This window comes from Salvelinus alpinus, chromosome 29 (genome assembly GCF_045679555.1).
Source record: "Salvelinus alpinus chromosome 29, SLU_Salpinus.1, whole genome shotgun sequence".
NCBI classification, from domain to species: Eukaryota; Metazoa; Chordata; class Actinopteri; order Salmoniformes; family Salmonidae; genus Salvelinus; species Salvelinus alpinus.
This window is the reverse complement of record NC_092114.1, coordinates 38,747,193-38,759,144: the sequence shown is the minus strand read 5'-3', so window position 1 is coordinate 38,759,144 and position 11,952 is coordinate 38,747,193. Positions and strand designations below refer to the sequence as shown.

The 11,952-nt window shown below is 41.2% G+C and overlaps 1 long non-coding RNA gene across 1 annotated transcript; it reads left to right on the top strand.

Annotated features, from left to right (window-relative positions):
* The first annotated feature begins 4,711 nt into the window (after positions 1-4,711).
* Positions 4,712-6,827, top strand: LOC139559170 (uncharacterized). The gene is made up of 3 exons (XR_011671705.1): positions 4,712-6,035; positions 6,146-6,219; positions 6,373-6,827. It is a non-coding gene; the product is annotated as an uncharacterized lncRNA (long non-coding RNA).
* Positions 6,828-11,952: the final 5,125 nt, after the last annotated feature.

Here is an 11,952-nt window from a genome sequence, read left to right as displayed (position 1 = left end):
TGATCACAGACAACGATGAGACGGCCTATAGGGAGGAGGTCAGAGAACTGGCAGTGCGGTGCCAAGGCAACAACCTCTCTCTCAATGTGAGTAAGACAAAGGAGCTGATCGTGGACTACAGGAAAAGGTGGTCCGATCAGGCCCCCATTAACATCGACAGGGCTGTAGTGGAGCGGGTCGAGAGTTTCAAGTTCCTTGGTGTAAACATCACCAACAAACTATCATGGTCCAAACATACCAAGACAGTCGTGAAGAGGGCACGACAAAACCTTTTCCTCCTCAGGAGACTGAAAAGATTTGGCATGGGTCCCCAGATCCTCAAAAGGTTCTACAGCTGCACCATCGAGAGCATCCTGACCGGTTGTATCACTGCCTGGTATGGCAACTGCTCGGCATCTGACCGCAAGGTGCTACAGAGAGTAGTGCGAACGGCCCAGTACATCACTAGGGCCAAGCTTCCTGCCATCTAGGACCTATATAATAGGCGGTGTCAGAGGAAAGCCCATAAAATTGTCAGAGACTCCAGTCACCCAAGTCATAGACTGTTTTCTCTGCTACCGCACTGCAATCGGTACCGGAGCGCCAAGTCTAGGACCAAAAGGCTCATCAACAGCTTGTACCCCCAACCCATTCGACTGCTGAACAATTCATAAAAATTGCCACCAGACAATTTACGTTGACCCACCCCTCCTCCCCTCTTGTACACTACTGCTACTCGCTGTTTGTTTGTTACCTATGCATAGTCACTTTGCCCCCACCTACATGTACAGATTACCTCAACTAGCTTGTACTCCTGCACACTGACTCGGTACCGGTGCCCCCTGTATATAGCCTCGTTATTCTTATTGTGTTACTTTTTATTATTACTTTTTATTTTAGCATACTTGGTAAATAATTTCCTCTTCTTGAACTGCACTGTTGGTTAAGGGCTTGTAAGTAAGCGTTTCACGGTAAAGTCTACACTTGTTGTATTCAGCGCATGTTGATTTAAACAATGGTATGTAACTGAATGTCTAGAATTAGAACAATATTCCCCACGGGGGGACCAGGATGAATATGTATGAACTTTCCAATTTGTAAGTCGCTCTGGATAAGAGCGTCTGCTAAATGACTTAAATGTAAATGTAAATATTCAAAATTCTAAAAGTTGGCCAAACTCTAAATATATACTGCTTCTCCAATACAGTGGTTGGTTGTTTAGCAACAAAACTGACGTGTGTAAATGGGGCAGAATAGACGGGGTGGCTTAGATTGTTGACAGCATATTTCATCTCCAATGTTTATTGAAAACATAAATAAATGAACAATGAGCACTAGTCTCTCAAATACATTGTTACAATTCTAACCATATTAGCATAGACTTGACATCAGTCAACACCTCAAAACAAGTCATGGTATTGTAGTGACCTTTCACAGACAGCTGTGTGTTATGAGTTATGGTGTTCATTTGTTGTGTTGTACTTTCATTTTTTTTAGGGGGTGGATCAGCTTTAGTATTGCGGATAGATTGTCGCTTCAATCAATGTAAATGTCTGCATCATTTCCAATCCCCCATATATTTTGGGGGGGTAAATATATATATTCATAAACAATAACACTTAGGCTTCTACTTCCAGCTTATACATACTATATACATTTTACAGACATAATCTATTTTACAATGGTTATATTTTGTTTATTTTTTGTCCTGGCCTTCCTCTATTTCTGATGTCCATCCAGTTTGATTTACCATATATTTGTGTTGTGTTGTACTTATCAGTACCCAGTGTTCGCGGGGTCCGACATGCCAGTCAATTTACTATCTGCCAACCACGGGAATGCCTGGAATGTTCCGGTGCCGGGCATCCTTGTGGTTGGTGGAGCGGCGAGGGGTTCGGAAGGTGGTTGGAGCATCGCAAGTTTAAATTATGATTATTATATTTTTTTTATGTAACCTTTACTTAGCTAGGCAAGTCAGTTAAGAACAATTTCTTATTTACAATGACGGCCAAACCCGGACGACGCTGGGCCAATTGTGCGCCGCCGGATGGGACTCCAAATCACGGCCGGATGTGATACAGCCTGGACCATGCTTAGGCATTGTTCTCGCTCTTTACGTCTGGTCTTAACAAGAGATGGGTCACTGCTGTTTGATACTGTTTTCCTTGGTTTATTTGGTGTGGGCTACGGCCAAACAGTAGCCTGTGTTGAATTTGGTTAATAAACCGGGAATTCGTAAACGCGATAATCTGTCTGGACATTTGCTAATTTATGGATCATCTAGCCAGGTCATTACAGTATCAAGACCAAACTAGATGATCACTTTACAAGTAAAGTTGTGGAGCTTGTTTGAACTCTTTCAATAATTTTTGTGATAATGGAATAAGTTAAGTTTTACTATACTATTTAAAGCAAAGCAGTTACATACACTGAGTGTACAAAACATTAGGAACTGCTCTTTCCATGACAGACTGACCAGGTGAAAGCTATGATCCCTTACTGATGTCACCTGCTAAATCCACTTCAATCAGTGTAGAGGAAGGGGAGGAGACAGGTTAAAGAAGGATTTTTAAGCCTTGAGACAATTGAAACATGGATTGTGTATGTGTGCCATTCAGAGGGTGAATGGGCAAGACAGAAGATTTACGTTTTAAAACTTTGAATGGGGTATGGTAGTAGGTGATAGGTGCACCAGTTTGAGTGTGTCAACCTTATTACTTTGGATTGTGGGGAAGTTGGATCACAAAAATGTCAAAACTACGGTTGTTGCGTGTGAAAGCTGACACGAGACAAAATGATCTTCTGTCAGAAGATGGGAATAAAAGGCAGGATCATAAGGACAACAATCTCAGGAAAACAAAGCAACTCTGAAACAATGTTTTTTTTTTAAATAAATGCACGATTTACTTTTGTAAAACATTTGTGTAAATGAAGGTTGATTTTAGTTGTATGATGTAATGATTAGAATGTTTTAGGTTATTATTTGGGGAGAGAAATATTATGGTGCATCTAGTGATGACATCTCTTTTAAAAGTATTTTTGTGGTAAGTTGAACTATGTAGAATAGGTTTGTATATAGACCTACTGCTAGCTAGCTGTAAGTCTAATTAATAAACTCTTTAGGCTAACAATGAGTACATTTCATGAAGAAAATGTGGTGCGCTTGCTAGCTTGTTTTTTTTAATGTGATTTGGTAACTGGTTATAGTTGAAAAAGTAGGTAGATAGGATAGCCTGAATATGTGAAAGTTGGTTTGGTGTCTAATTTGAACGGTTAAAGAGTTAAAATTATTGTTGGTGGGTATTATGTGCACATTTATGCAAATGTGAGTCGTTATAATTTATAGTGCAGACCAGAGCTATTTCGAACCAGTGCTAGCTAGCTGCACCCTCGACCAGAGCTAATGCACACCAGACCAATAGTTGTGGTTGTGTTGCAGGTTCTTTGGGCCTGTCATGGGATTTGATCAATTGTTAGTGTCCGTTGCTATATCAATGGTGTGATGATGTAATGATTAGAATTTTGGAGATCATTACAGCCTACATGACATTCTTTTCATTATCGCTACGCAAACAAGACCGAGGTAAAGACAGTTTCAAGTTGGATATTCACACTTTCAAACCTCAATAGCTTTCAAACCACTTGAACCACAGACTCCAAATAAGTGTTATTATGTTGGAAAAATTGCGCGCAACATTGCATAGGTCTTATTTTCACGATTTGGACATTACGTCGCTTTCCAAAGCTAATAAACATGTGGAAATGTGAGCAGCATTTTGTATTCCTAGTTTAATTCATTTTTCTTTTTTTACATTTGAATTTCAACAGCCTATTGGTCATGTGACCTACTTGACTCAAACAAGGTCCGGAACGTCTACTGATTACCCTTCTATATTGCACACCCTTTAGTTTGTCCATTTTCATCTCACAAGATTTTACATGAATTTTTCAACATTTAGAATTTCAGTAGCTCCTTGGTCACGTGACCTCTTGACCTCAAACAATGTTCAGAATGTCCACTGACTATACCTTAATATCGCACACTCTGTTTTTCTACTTTCATATCATGCTATTAGACTTAAATCTGTAAGCTTTGCAGGCCTCCATTTCACATGGGTGTTACATTTTTTTTGAAGTAAACAAATGTTCCATCCTCGCAATAACTATCTTTCACATGGACATTGAAAAGATCCGCAAATGGCTACAAATACCTAGGTGTCTGGCTAGACTGTAAACTCTCCTTCAAGACTCATATTAAGCATCTCCAATCCAAAATTAAATCTAGAATTGGCTTCCTATTTCGCAACAAAGCATCCTTCACTCATGCTGCCAAACATACCCTCGTAAAACTGACTATCCTACTGATCCTTGACTTCGGCGATGTCATTTACAAAATAACCTCCAACACTCTACTCAGCAAATTGGATGCAGTCTATTACAGTGCCATTCGTTTCGTCACCAAAGCCCCATATACTACCCACCACTGCGACCTGTATGCTCTCGTTGGCTGGCCCTCGCACCATTTTCGTCGCCAAACCTCCCTGCTCCAGGTCATCAATAAGTCCTTGCTAGGTAAAGCCCCGCCTTATCTCAGCTCACTGGTCATCATAGCAGCACCACCCATAGCACGCGCTCCAGCAGGTATATTTCACTGGTCACCCCCAAAGCCAATTCCTTCTTTGGCCGCCTTTCCTTCCAGTTCTCTGCTGCCAATGACTGGAACGAATTGCAAAAATCACTGAAGCTGGAGACTCATATCTCTCTCACTATCTTTAAGCATCAGCTATCAGAGCAGCTTATAGATCATTGCACCTGTACATAGCACATCCAACTACCTCATCCCCATATTGTTATTTTTTAATATATTTTTTTTGCTCCTTTGCACCCCAGTATCTCTACTTGCACATTCATCTTCTGCACATCTATCACTCCAGTGTTTATTTGCGAAATTGTAATTATTTCGCCACCAAGGCCTATTTATTGCCTTACCTCCCTAATCTTACTACATTTGCACACACTGTATATAAACTTTTCTATTGTGTTATTGGCTGTACGTTTGTTTATTCCATGTGTAACTCTGTGTTGTTTGTCACACTGCTTTGCTTTATCTTGGCCAGGTCGCAGTTGTAAATAAGAACTTGTTCTCAACTGGCTTACCTGGTTGAATAAAGGTGAAATAAAACATTTAATAAAAAAAAATATATACTGTATGTGGGAATGTCTTATGTCTGTTCTACATGTATTGTTGGTACATGGAATATTCCTCAACTGCATATATCATAAATTGCTATTGCAAATAGAAGTATTATGTTCAACAACTGACATTTTCAGATATTATTTTGACTAACACAATTTGGTGCTTACAATTAACTCTCTATTGTCATAGATTTGGTGGGCACTGTCATCTGTGATCTTTGTGATATGACTTTCTTTCAGCACGTATACTGATGAAACTGTCACTTAATATTTTTTTCTTAAAGTCTACAAAAGCTCTACATTTATTCACTCTGTGATAGGGTTGGATCGTTTATGATACTTTTATTGTTGTCCTGTAAATGGTTCAGTGCCTATAATTTAGGCTGTGTGTAGAATGGGGCATAAAGGAAATTACCTCTACTACTAAATTACTACTAGATTATAGTGATAAGGAAAACAGCATACAAATTTGGCTTGTGTATTCATTTGCCTATAACTAATCATAATTCCATTATGTTTACATAAAAACGAGAATACTTCAAAATGAGAAGATCCTGCCATGGAAAAGACAACTGGTTGGACATAAAGTGTAAAGGAGGGGAAATAACTCACACCATGCAGCAGGACACCTTCAGCTGTGGTGTCTTTGTAATGCAGGTTTGATAGTTATATTTTCAATAATGAATGGTTAGCTATTATGTGACAATTAGATCAAAAGCTCTATTTTATTTTTTGGTGTAGATGGCCAAGGAAGTTGCACAGAACTTCCCCAACATCCCCTCCCAAATTGATATGGAACCTTCAAAAACACATGGCGCAACTGCGAAAAGAAATGGCTGAGGATATACTAAAAATGTCTGGTATGTAATGACATTTAATTCAAAGTAAATGTAAATTCTTTATTTTTATGTAGTTGTGTGGGGTAGTTGTGTGGGACAGCCATATGTTCAGTTCATGCCTATGATTTCAGAGTTCAACAAAGCCAACAACTGCTTCATGTGTGCCACTGATAACGAACCTGGATGTGGCCCAAAGACTGACTGGGTTAGTAACTTTATTTAACATGTTAATAATCTCTTATTAACAGTTGTCTTAACAGTAAGACAATTTATGATATAACACAATGGATGGCTAATCCGTCATTCATCGTACTGCATTGATATGATTTATAACGTGTTACGCTTTGTTTTGTTTTAGAATTTTTTGCATGCCAACTGTGGTTCCATGTGCTGTAACTAGGAATGAAGACAAAAGAGTTCAACAGAGTAATGAACACAAACTGGAAGTGCAGTCTGAAATGTACATCAACCAGGGATAAAGAGAAAGTTAACACTGTGATATGTTTCATACTTATTTGAAGTTAACTGTTTGTTGACATTTTGGAAAAGATTAAAGGTCTCCAATTTCTGTTTAATTTGTCTATTACATTTTTTTTCATTGATTTACTGGCCACAATTACTGTGGTTACATGTTCAGTATATGTATTGACCAGCAAACCCACTGCAGCCTACCTCACTAGCTCACTCTCCATCCCTGCTTTGGACAATTAATAGCATGACTCTCGTACTTTGCCCTTTATGGTTGATATTAACGACGAAAGGAGATATTATCTGTCTCTCTCCTATTGTGTACCGCTGTTAAATACTGTGGGAAAATAAGTACTTTGAACTACCAATTATTATTATAGATAAATATGAAAGAAAAAGGTAAACACAACACTGGACTGAACCCCCTAATTGTCAAACTAATATTAATGTACAACAATATAGAAGAGACATAACTAGAGGTTATGCAAAATGGGTGTATATCCACTGCACACTTCTTAGGTGTGTCATTTATTTTTACATTTATTTAACTAGGCAAGTCAGTTAAGAACAAATTCTTATTTTCAATAACAGCCTAGGAACTGCCTTGTTCAGGGGCAGAACAACAGATTTGTACCTTGTTAGCTCAGGGATTTGAACTTGCAACCTTTCGGTTACTAGTCCAATGCTCTAACCACTAGGCTACGCTGCCACCCCATTGACATGACCAAGGAGCTATTAATATTTAAAATTATGAAAAATGTACGTTACACCGCATGATTTTACAGTACACAAACAAGAGTGTGCAATATAGAAGGGTACATTCTGCACCATGTTTGAAGTCACTAGGTCACATGACCAAGGAGCTATTGAAATTCTAAATGTTGAAAAATTCATGTAAAATCTTGTGAGATTAAAATTGACAAACTAAAGGGTGTGCAATATGTAGGCCCACTGAGTGGACATTCTGAACCTTGATTGAAGTCACTAGGTCACATGACCAAGGAGCTATTGAAATTTTACATTTAGAAAAATTCATGTAAAATCATGTGAGATGAAAATGGACAAACTAAAGGGTGTGCAATATAGAAGGGTAGTCAGTGGACATTCTGAACCATGTTTGAGTCCAGTAGGTCATATGATCAATGAGCTATTGAAATTAAAAATTGTAAATCATTTAAAATAGTGCGAGATGTAAATTGACAAAAAATAAACGTGTGCAATGTGTGTCTATGCCATCGGGTTAGCTAGAACCAGTTTTATGCGTAATAGCTATTGAAATGTGAAAAATTTGATTTGTCACTATGTTGACGGTCCCTAACTGCTGTTGGTGAACGGAAGTCAAACTACAGGCGAATAACCAACCTGAAACTGTTTTACCTCGGTCATTAAAACATGGACCGGCGGAGAAGCGCGCGGCCTTCATTCGCTTTTCAAGTGCATACTGATGAAGTATTTTTTCCCCTGCCTCTGTTCCTGCCTATTTAATAATGGGCCATTCTAAATCGAAACTAATTTGACATATTACTAAAGACTAGATTCAATTTAGAATAGTCTAATGGGTGAAAATGTGATAATTTGATGAGAGAACAGTTTGAGTCAAGGACGCTTTTTCCCGACTTTCTCAAATCATCAATAGCCTATAGTCGCATCATGCAGCCCATTTATGTTTTGATTTCTAAGACATACTAAGGTTTGTATCAACTAAAGTTGCCATGTAACTCTAAATAATGTGTATAGGACCTGTTTCAAATGATCACTTTGACGCTCAACATAGAGGAAGGCCTTAAAAAGTGTCAGACTTCAGCCACCCTAGTCGTAGTCTGGGGCAAAGTGACTATTGTGAGGATCTGTGTTTTATGCACGATAGCCCGCCACCACATCATTTGTGATTGAATATTGTATGCTGTATCTGCTTTGTGCATGAGTGCCTGTGTGTGTGTGCTGGAAGTAACATTTTTCCCCAGACAGTGTGCTGAGAAGCTGTGGTTAACCTTGAGCGAGAACAGTATGCTTTCTATGCAGGTGCAAATAGCCCAACAGTGTTACAAAACTGTCTGACCTCAGTCTCTAGGGTGTGGGAGCGTAATCTACATAGCAACAGCGCCGGACACCAAGGTGCGCCAAGAGGCTGGGACCAGCCTGAGCGCCGGCGATAGGCTGAGCAAGTTTAAACCACACTCAGCCTCTACTGTGATAGGCCAACAGACGGGTTGGAATTACTTTTAATTACATTTGATCAGTTCTCTGCTTTACCCTGCGTGGTGATACAGTGAACACGTATATACGAAAATTGCATTTACCATTTATTGCTTATGTTAAATAAAAATACTTAAAGTATATTCGGTAGGGGGCCTCCCGGGTGGCGCAGTGGTCTAGGGAACTGCCTCGCAGTGCTAGCTGCGCCACCAGAGTCTCTCGGTTCGCACTCTGTCGCAGCCGGCCGCGACCGGGAGGTCCGTGGGGCGACGCACAATTGGCCTAGCGTCGTCCGGGTTAGGGAGGGTTTGGCCGGTATGGATATCCTTGTCTCATCGCGCTCCAGCGACTCCTGTGGCGGGCCGGGCGCAGTGCGCACTAACCAAGGGGGCCAGGAGCACGGTGTTTCCTCCGACACATTGGTGCGGCTGGCTTCCGGGTTGGAGGCGCGCTGTGTTAAGAAGCAGTGCGGCTTGGTTGGGTTGTGCTTCGGAGGACGCATGGCTTTCGACCTGATGAGACGGCCTATAGATGAGACGGCCTATAGGGAGGAGGTCAGAGAACTGGCAGTGTGGTGCCAGGACAACAACCTCTCCCTCAATGTGAGCAAGATAAAGGAGCTGATCGTGCTGCTCTGACAGCTGGTGCTTAAAGCTTGTGAGGGAGATATGAGTCTCCAGCTTCAGTGATTTTTGTAGTTTGTTCCAGTCATTGGCAGCAGAGAATTGGAAGGAAAGGCGACCAAAGGAGGAATTGGCTTTGGGGGTGACCAGTGAGATATACCTGCTGGAGCGCGTGCTACGAGTGGGTGCTGCTATGGTGACAAGTGAGCTGAGATAAGGCGGTGCTTTACCTAGCAGAGACTTGTAGATAACCTGTAGCTAGTGGGTTTGGCGACGAGTATGAAGCGAGGGCCAACCAACGAGAGCGTACAGGTCGCAGTGGTGGGTAGTGTATGGGGCTTTGGTGACAAAACGAATGGCACTGTGATAGCCTGCATCCAATATGTTGAGTAGAGTGTTGGAGGCTATTTTATAGATGACATCGCCGAAGTCGAGGATCGGTAGGATGGTCAGTTTTACTAGGGTATGTTTGGCAGCATGAGTGAAGGATGCTTTGTTGTGATATAGGAAGCCGATTTAATTTTGGATTGGAGATGCTTAATGTGAGTCTGGAAGGAGAGTTTACAGTCTAACCAGACACCAAGGTATTTGTAGTTGTCCACGCATTCTAAGTCAGAGCTGTCCAGAATAGTGATGCTGGACGGGCGGGCAGGTGCGGGCAGTGATCGATTGAATAGCATGCATTTAGGTTTACTTGCATTTAAGAGCAGTTGGAGGCCACGGAAGGAGAGTTGTATGGCATTGAAGCTCATCTGGAGGTTAGTTAACACAGTGTCCAAGGAGGGGCCAGAGTATACAGAATGGTGTCGTCTGCGTAGAGGTGGATCAGAGAATCACCAGCAGCAAGAGCGACATCATTGATGTATACAGAGAAGAGAGTCGGCCCGAGAATTAAACCCCGTGGCACCCCCATAGAGACTGCCAGAGGTCCGGACAACAGGACCTCCGATTTGACACACTGAACTCTATCTGAGAAGTAGTTGGTAAGCCAGGCGAGGCAATCATTTGAGAAACCAAGGCTGTTGAGTCTGCCAATAAGAATGTGGTGATTGACAGAGTCGAAAGCCTTGGCCAGGTAGATGAATACGGCTGCACAGTAATGTGTCTTATCGATGGCGGTTATGATGTCGTTTAGGACCTTGAGCGTGGCTGAGGTGCACCCATGACCAGCTCTGAAACCAGATTGCATAGCGGAGAAGGTACGGTGGGATTCGAAATGGTCGGTAATATGTTTGTTAACTTGGCTTTCGAAGACCTTAGAAAGACAGGGTAGGATAAATATAGGTCTGTAGCAGTTTGGGTCTAGAGTGTCACCCCCTTTGAAGACGGGGATGACCGCGGCAATCCAATCTTTGGGAATCTCAGACGATACGAAAGAGAGGTTGAACAGGCTAGTAGTAGGGGTTGCAACAATTTCAGCAGATAATTTTAGAAAGAGAGGGTCCAGATTGTCTAGCCCGGCTGATTTGTAGAGGTCCAGATTTTGCAGCTCTTTCAGAACATCAGCTATCTGGATTTGGGTGAAGGAGAAATGGTGGGGGCTTTGGCGGGTTGCTGTGGAGGGTGCCGGGCAGTTGACCGGGGCATGGCCAGCCATAGAGAAATGCTTATTGTAGGTCCGTTATGCTCTGGTTTGAGTCACGTTTTACGAACTGGCGAGAGCTCGTTTTACGAACTGGCGAGAGCTTTCCGAGCTAAAGGTTAGCTGATGACGACTAGCAGTGGTTTGCTGACTGATAGCTGGTAGATAGTTAGCTGGCTAGCTTCAGTTGAGGGATTCCAGATCCGAAGTAAATATAAATACTTTAGGGGAAAAAAACTGATCCACGCCACATTGGGTGAGGCGGGTTGCAGGAGAGTATTTAGAAGTTGAGGTTTAGTAAAATATTTTTTTAAAGATATGCGAAGAAAAATATATATACAAGGGACACAAGACAAAGACGTCTGACTACTAAGCCATCTTGGATTTTTTAGGGAGCAGGACGTAAAATAATAATAATTTGTTCTTAACTGACTTGCCTAGTTAAATAAAGGTTCAATAAAAAAATATTAAATAATGTAAGTGTACAGCCAAAATCTGACCATAGAAATGTATATCCATCTCTGTCACAGTATAAAACCGCTCGCATCAGGTGCGCGTTTGAGAATGGTGTTCTCACGTAATAGCATTTTGGAATGTCCACGCATATGGCCGAGAGAGTGAACACATTGTTGAGCTTGGAATGGGAATTATTCATAGTTTATCAAGCTGAATGTTGTGATTTGTTTCATCAGCCTCATCTTTGTGTTTAAACATTTTATTATGGAACCACTGTTGTATGCATTTGACATTTTTCTGTCCTATTGTCCCGCAACTGTCCCAAAGTCTGTTTTGAAGCGTCCCAGACATATTTTTTAACGTCCCCGGGACGATAAAAAATTTGAGCCCTGGTTGTATGTGATCCAGAATCTGATTCCACCAACATACACAAGGTGAAGGTAAAATGGCCAAAATACACACACCTACAGTATGTATATGTATATAGTTACTTAGCTAAGTTAGCAAACAGTAAAATTATTTGATTTCCCACCACTGTAACACAGTAGTATGTTAGCCAGCAGTACACCATATGGGTTTCAGTAGATAAACTAAAGTTAGCTAGGTGGCTTGC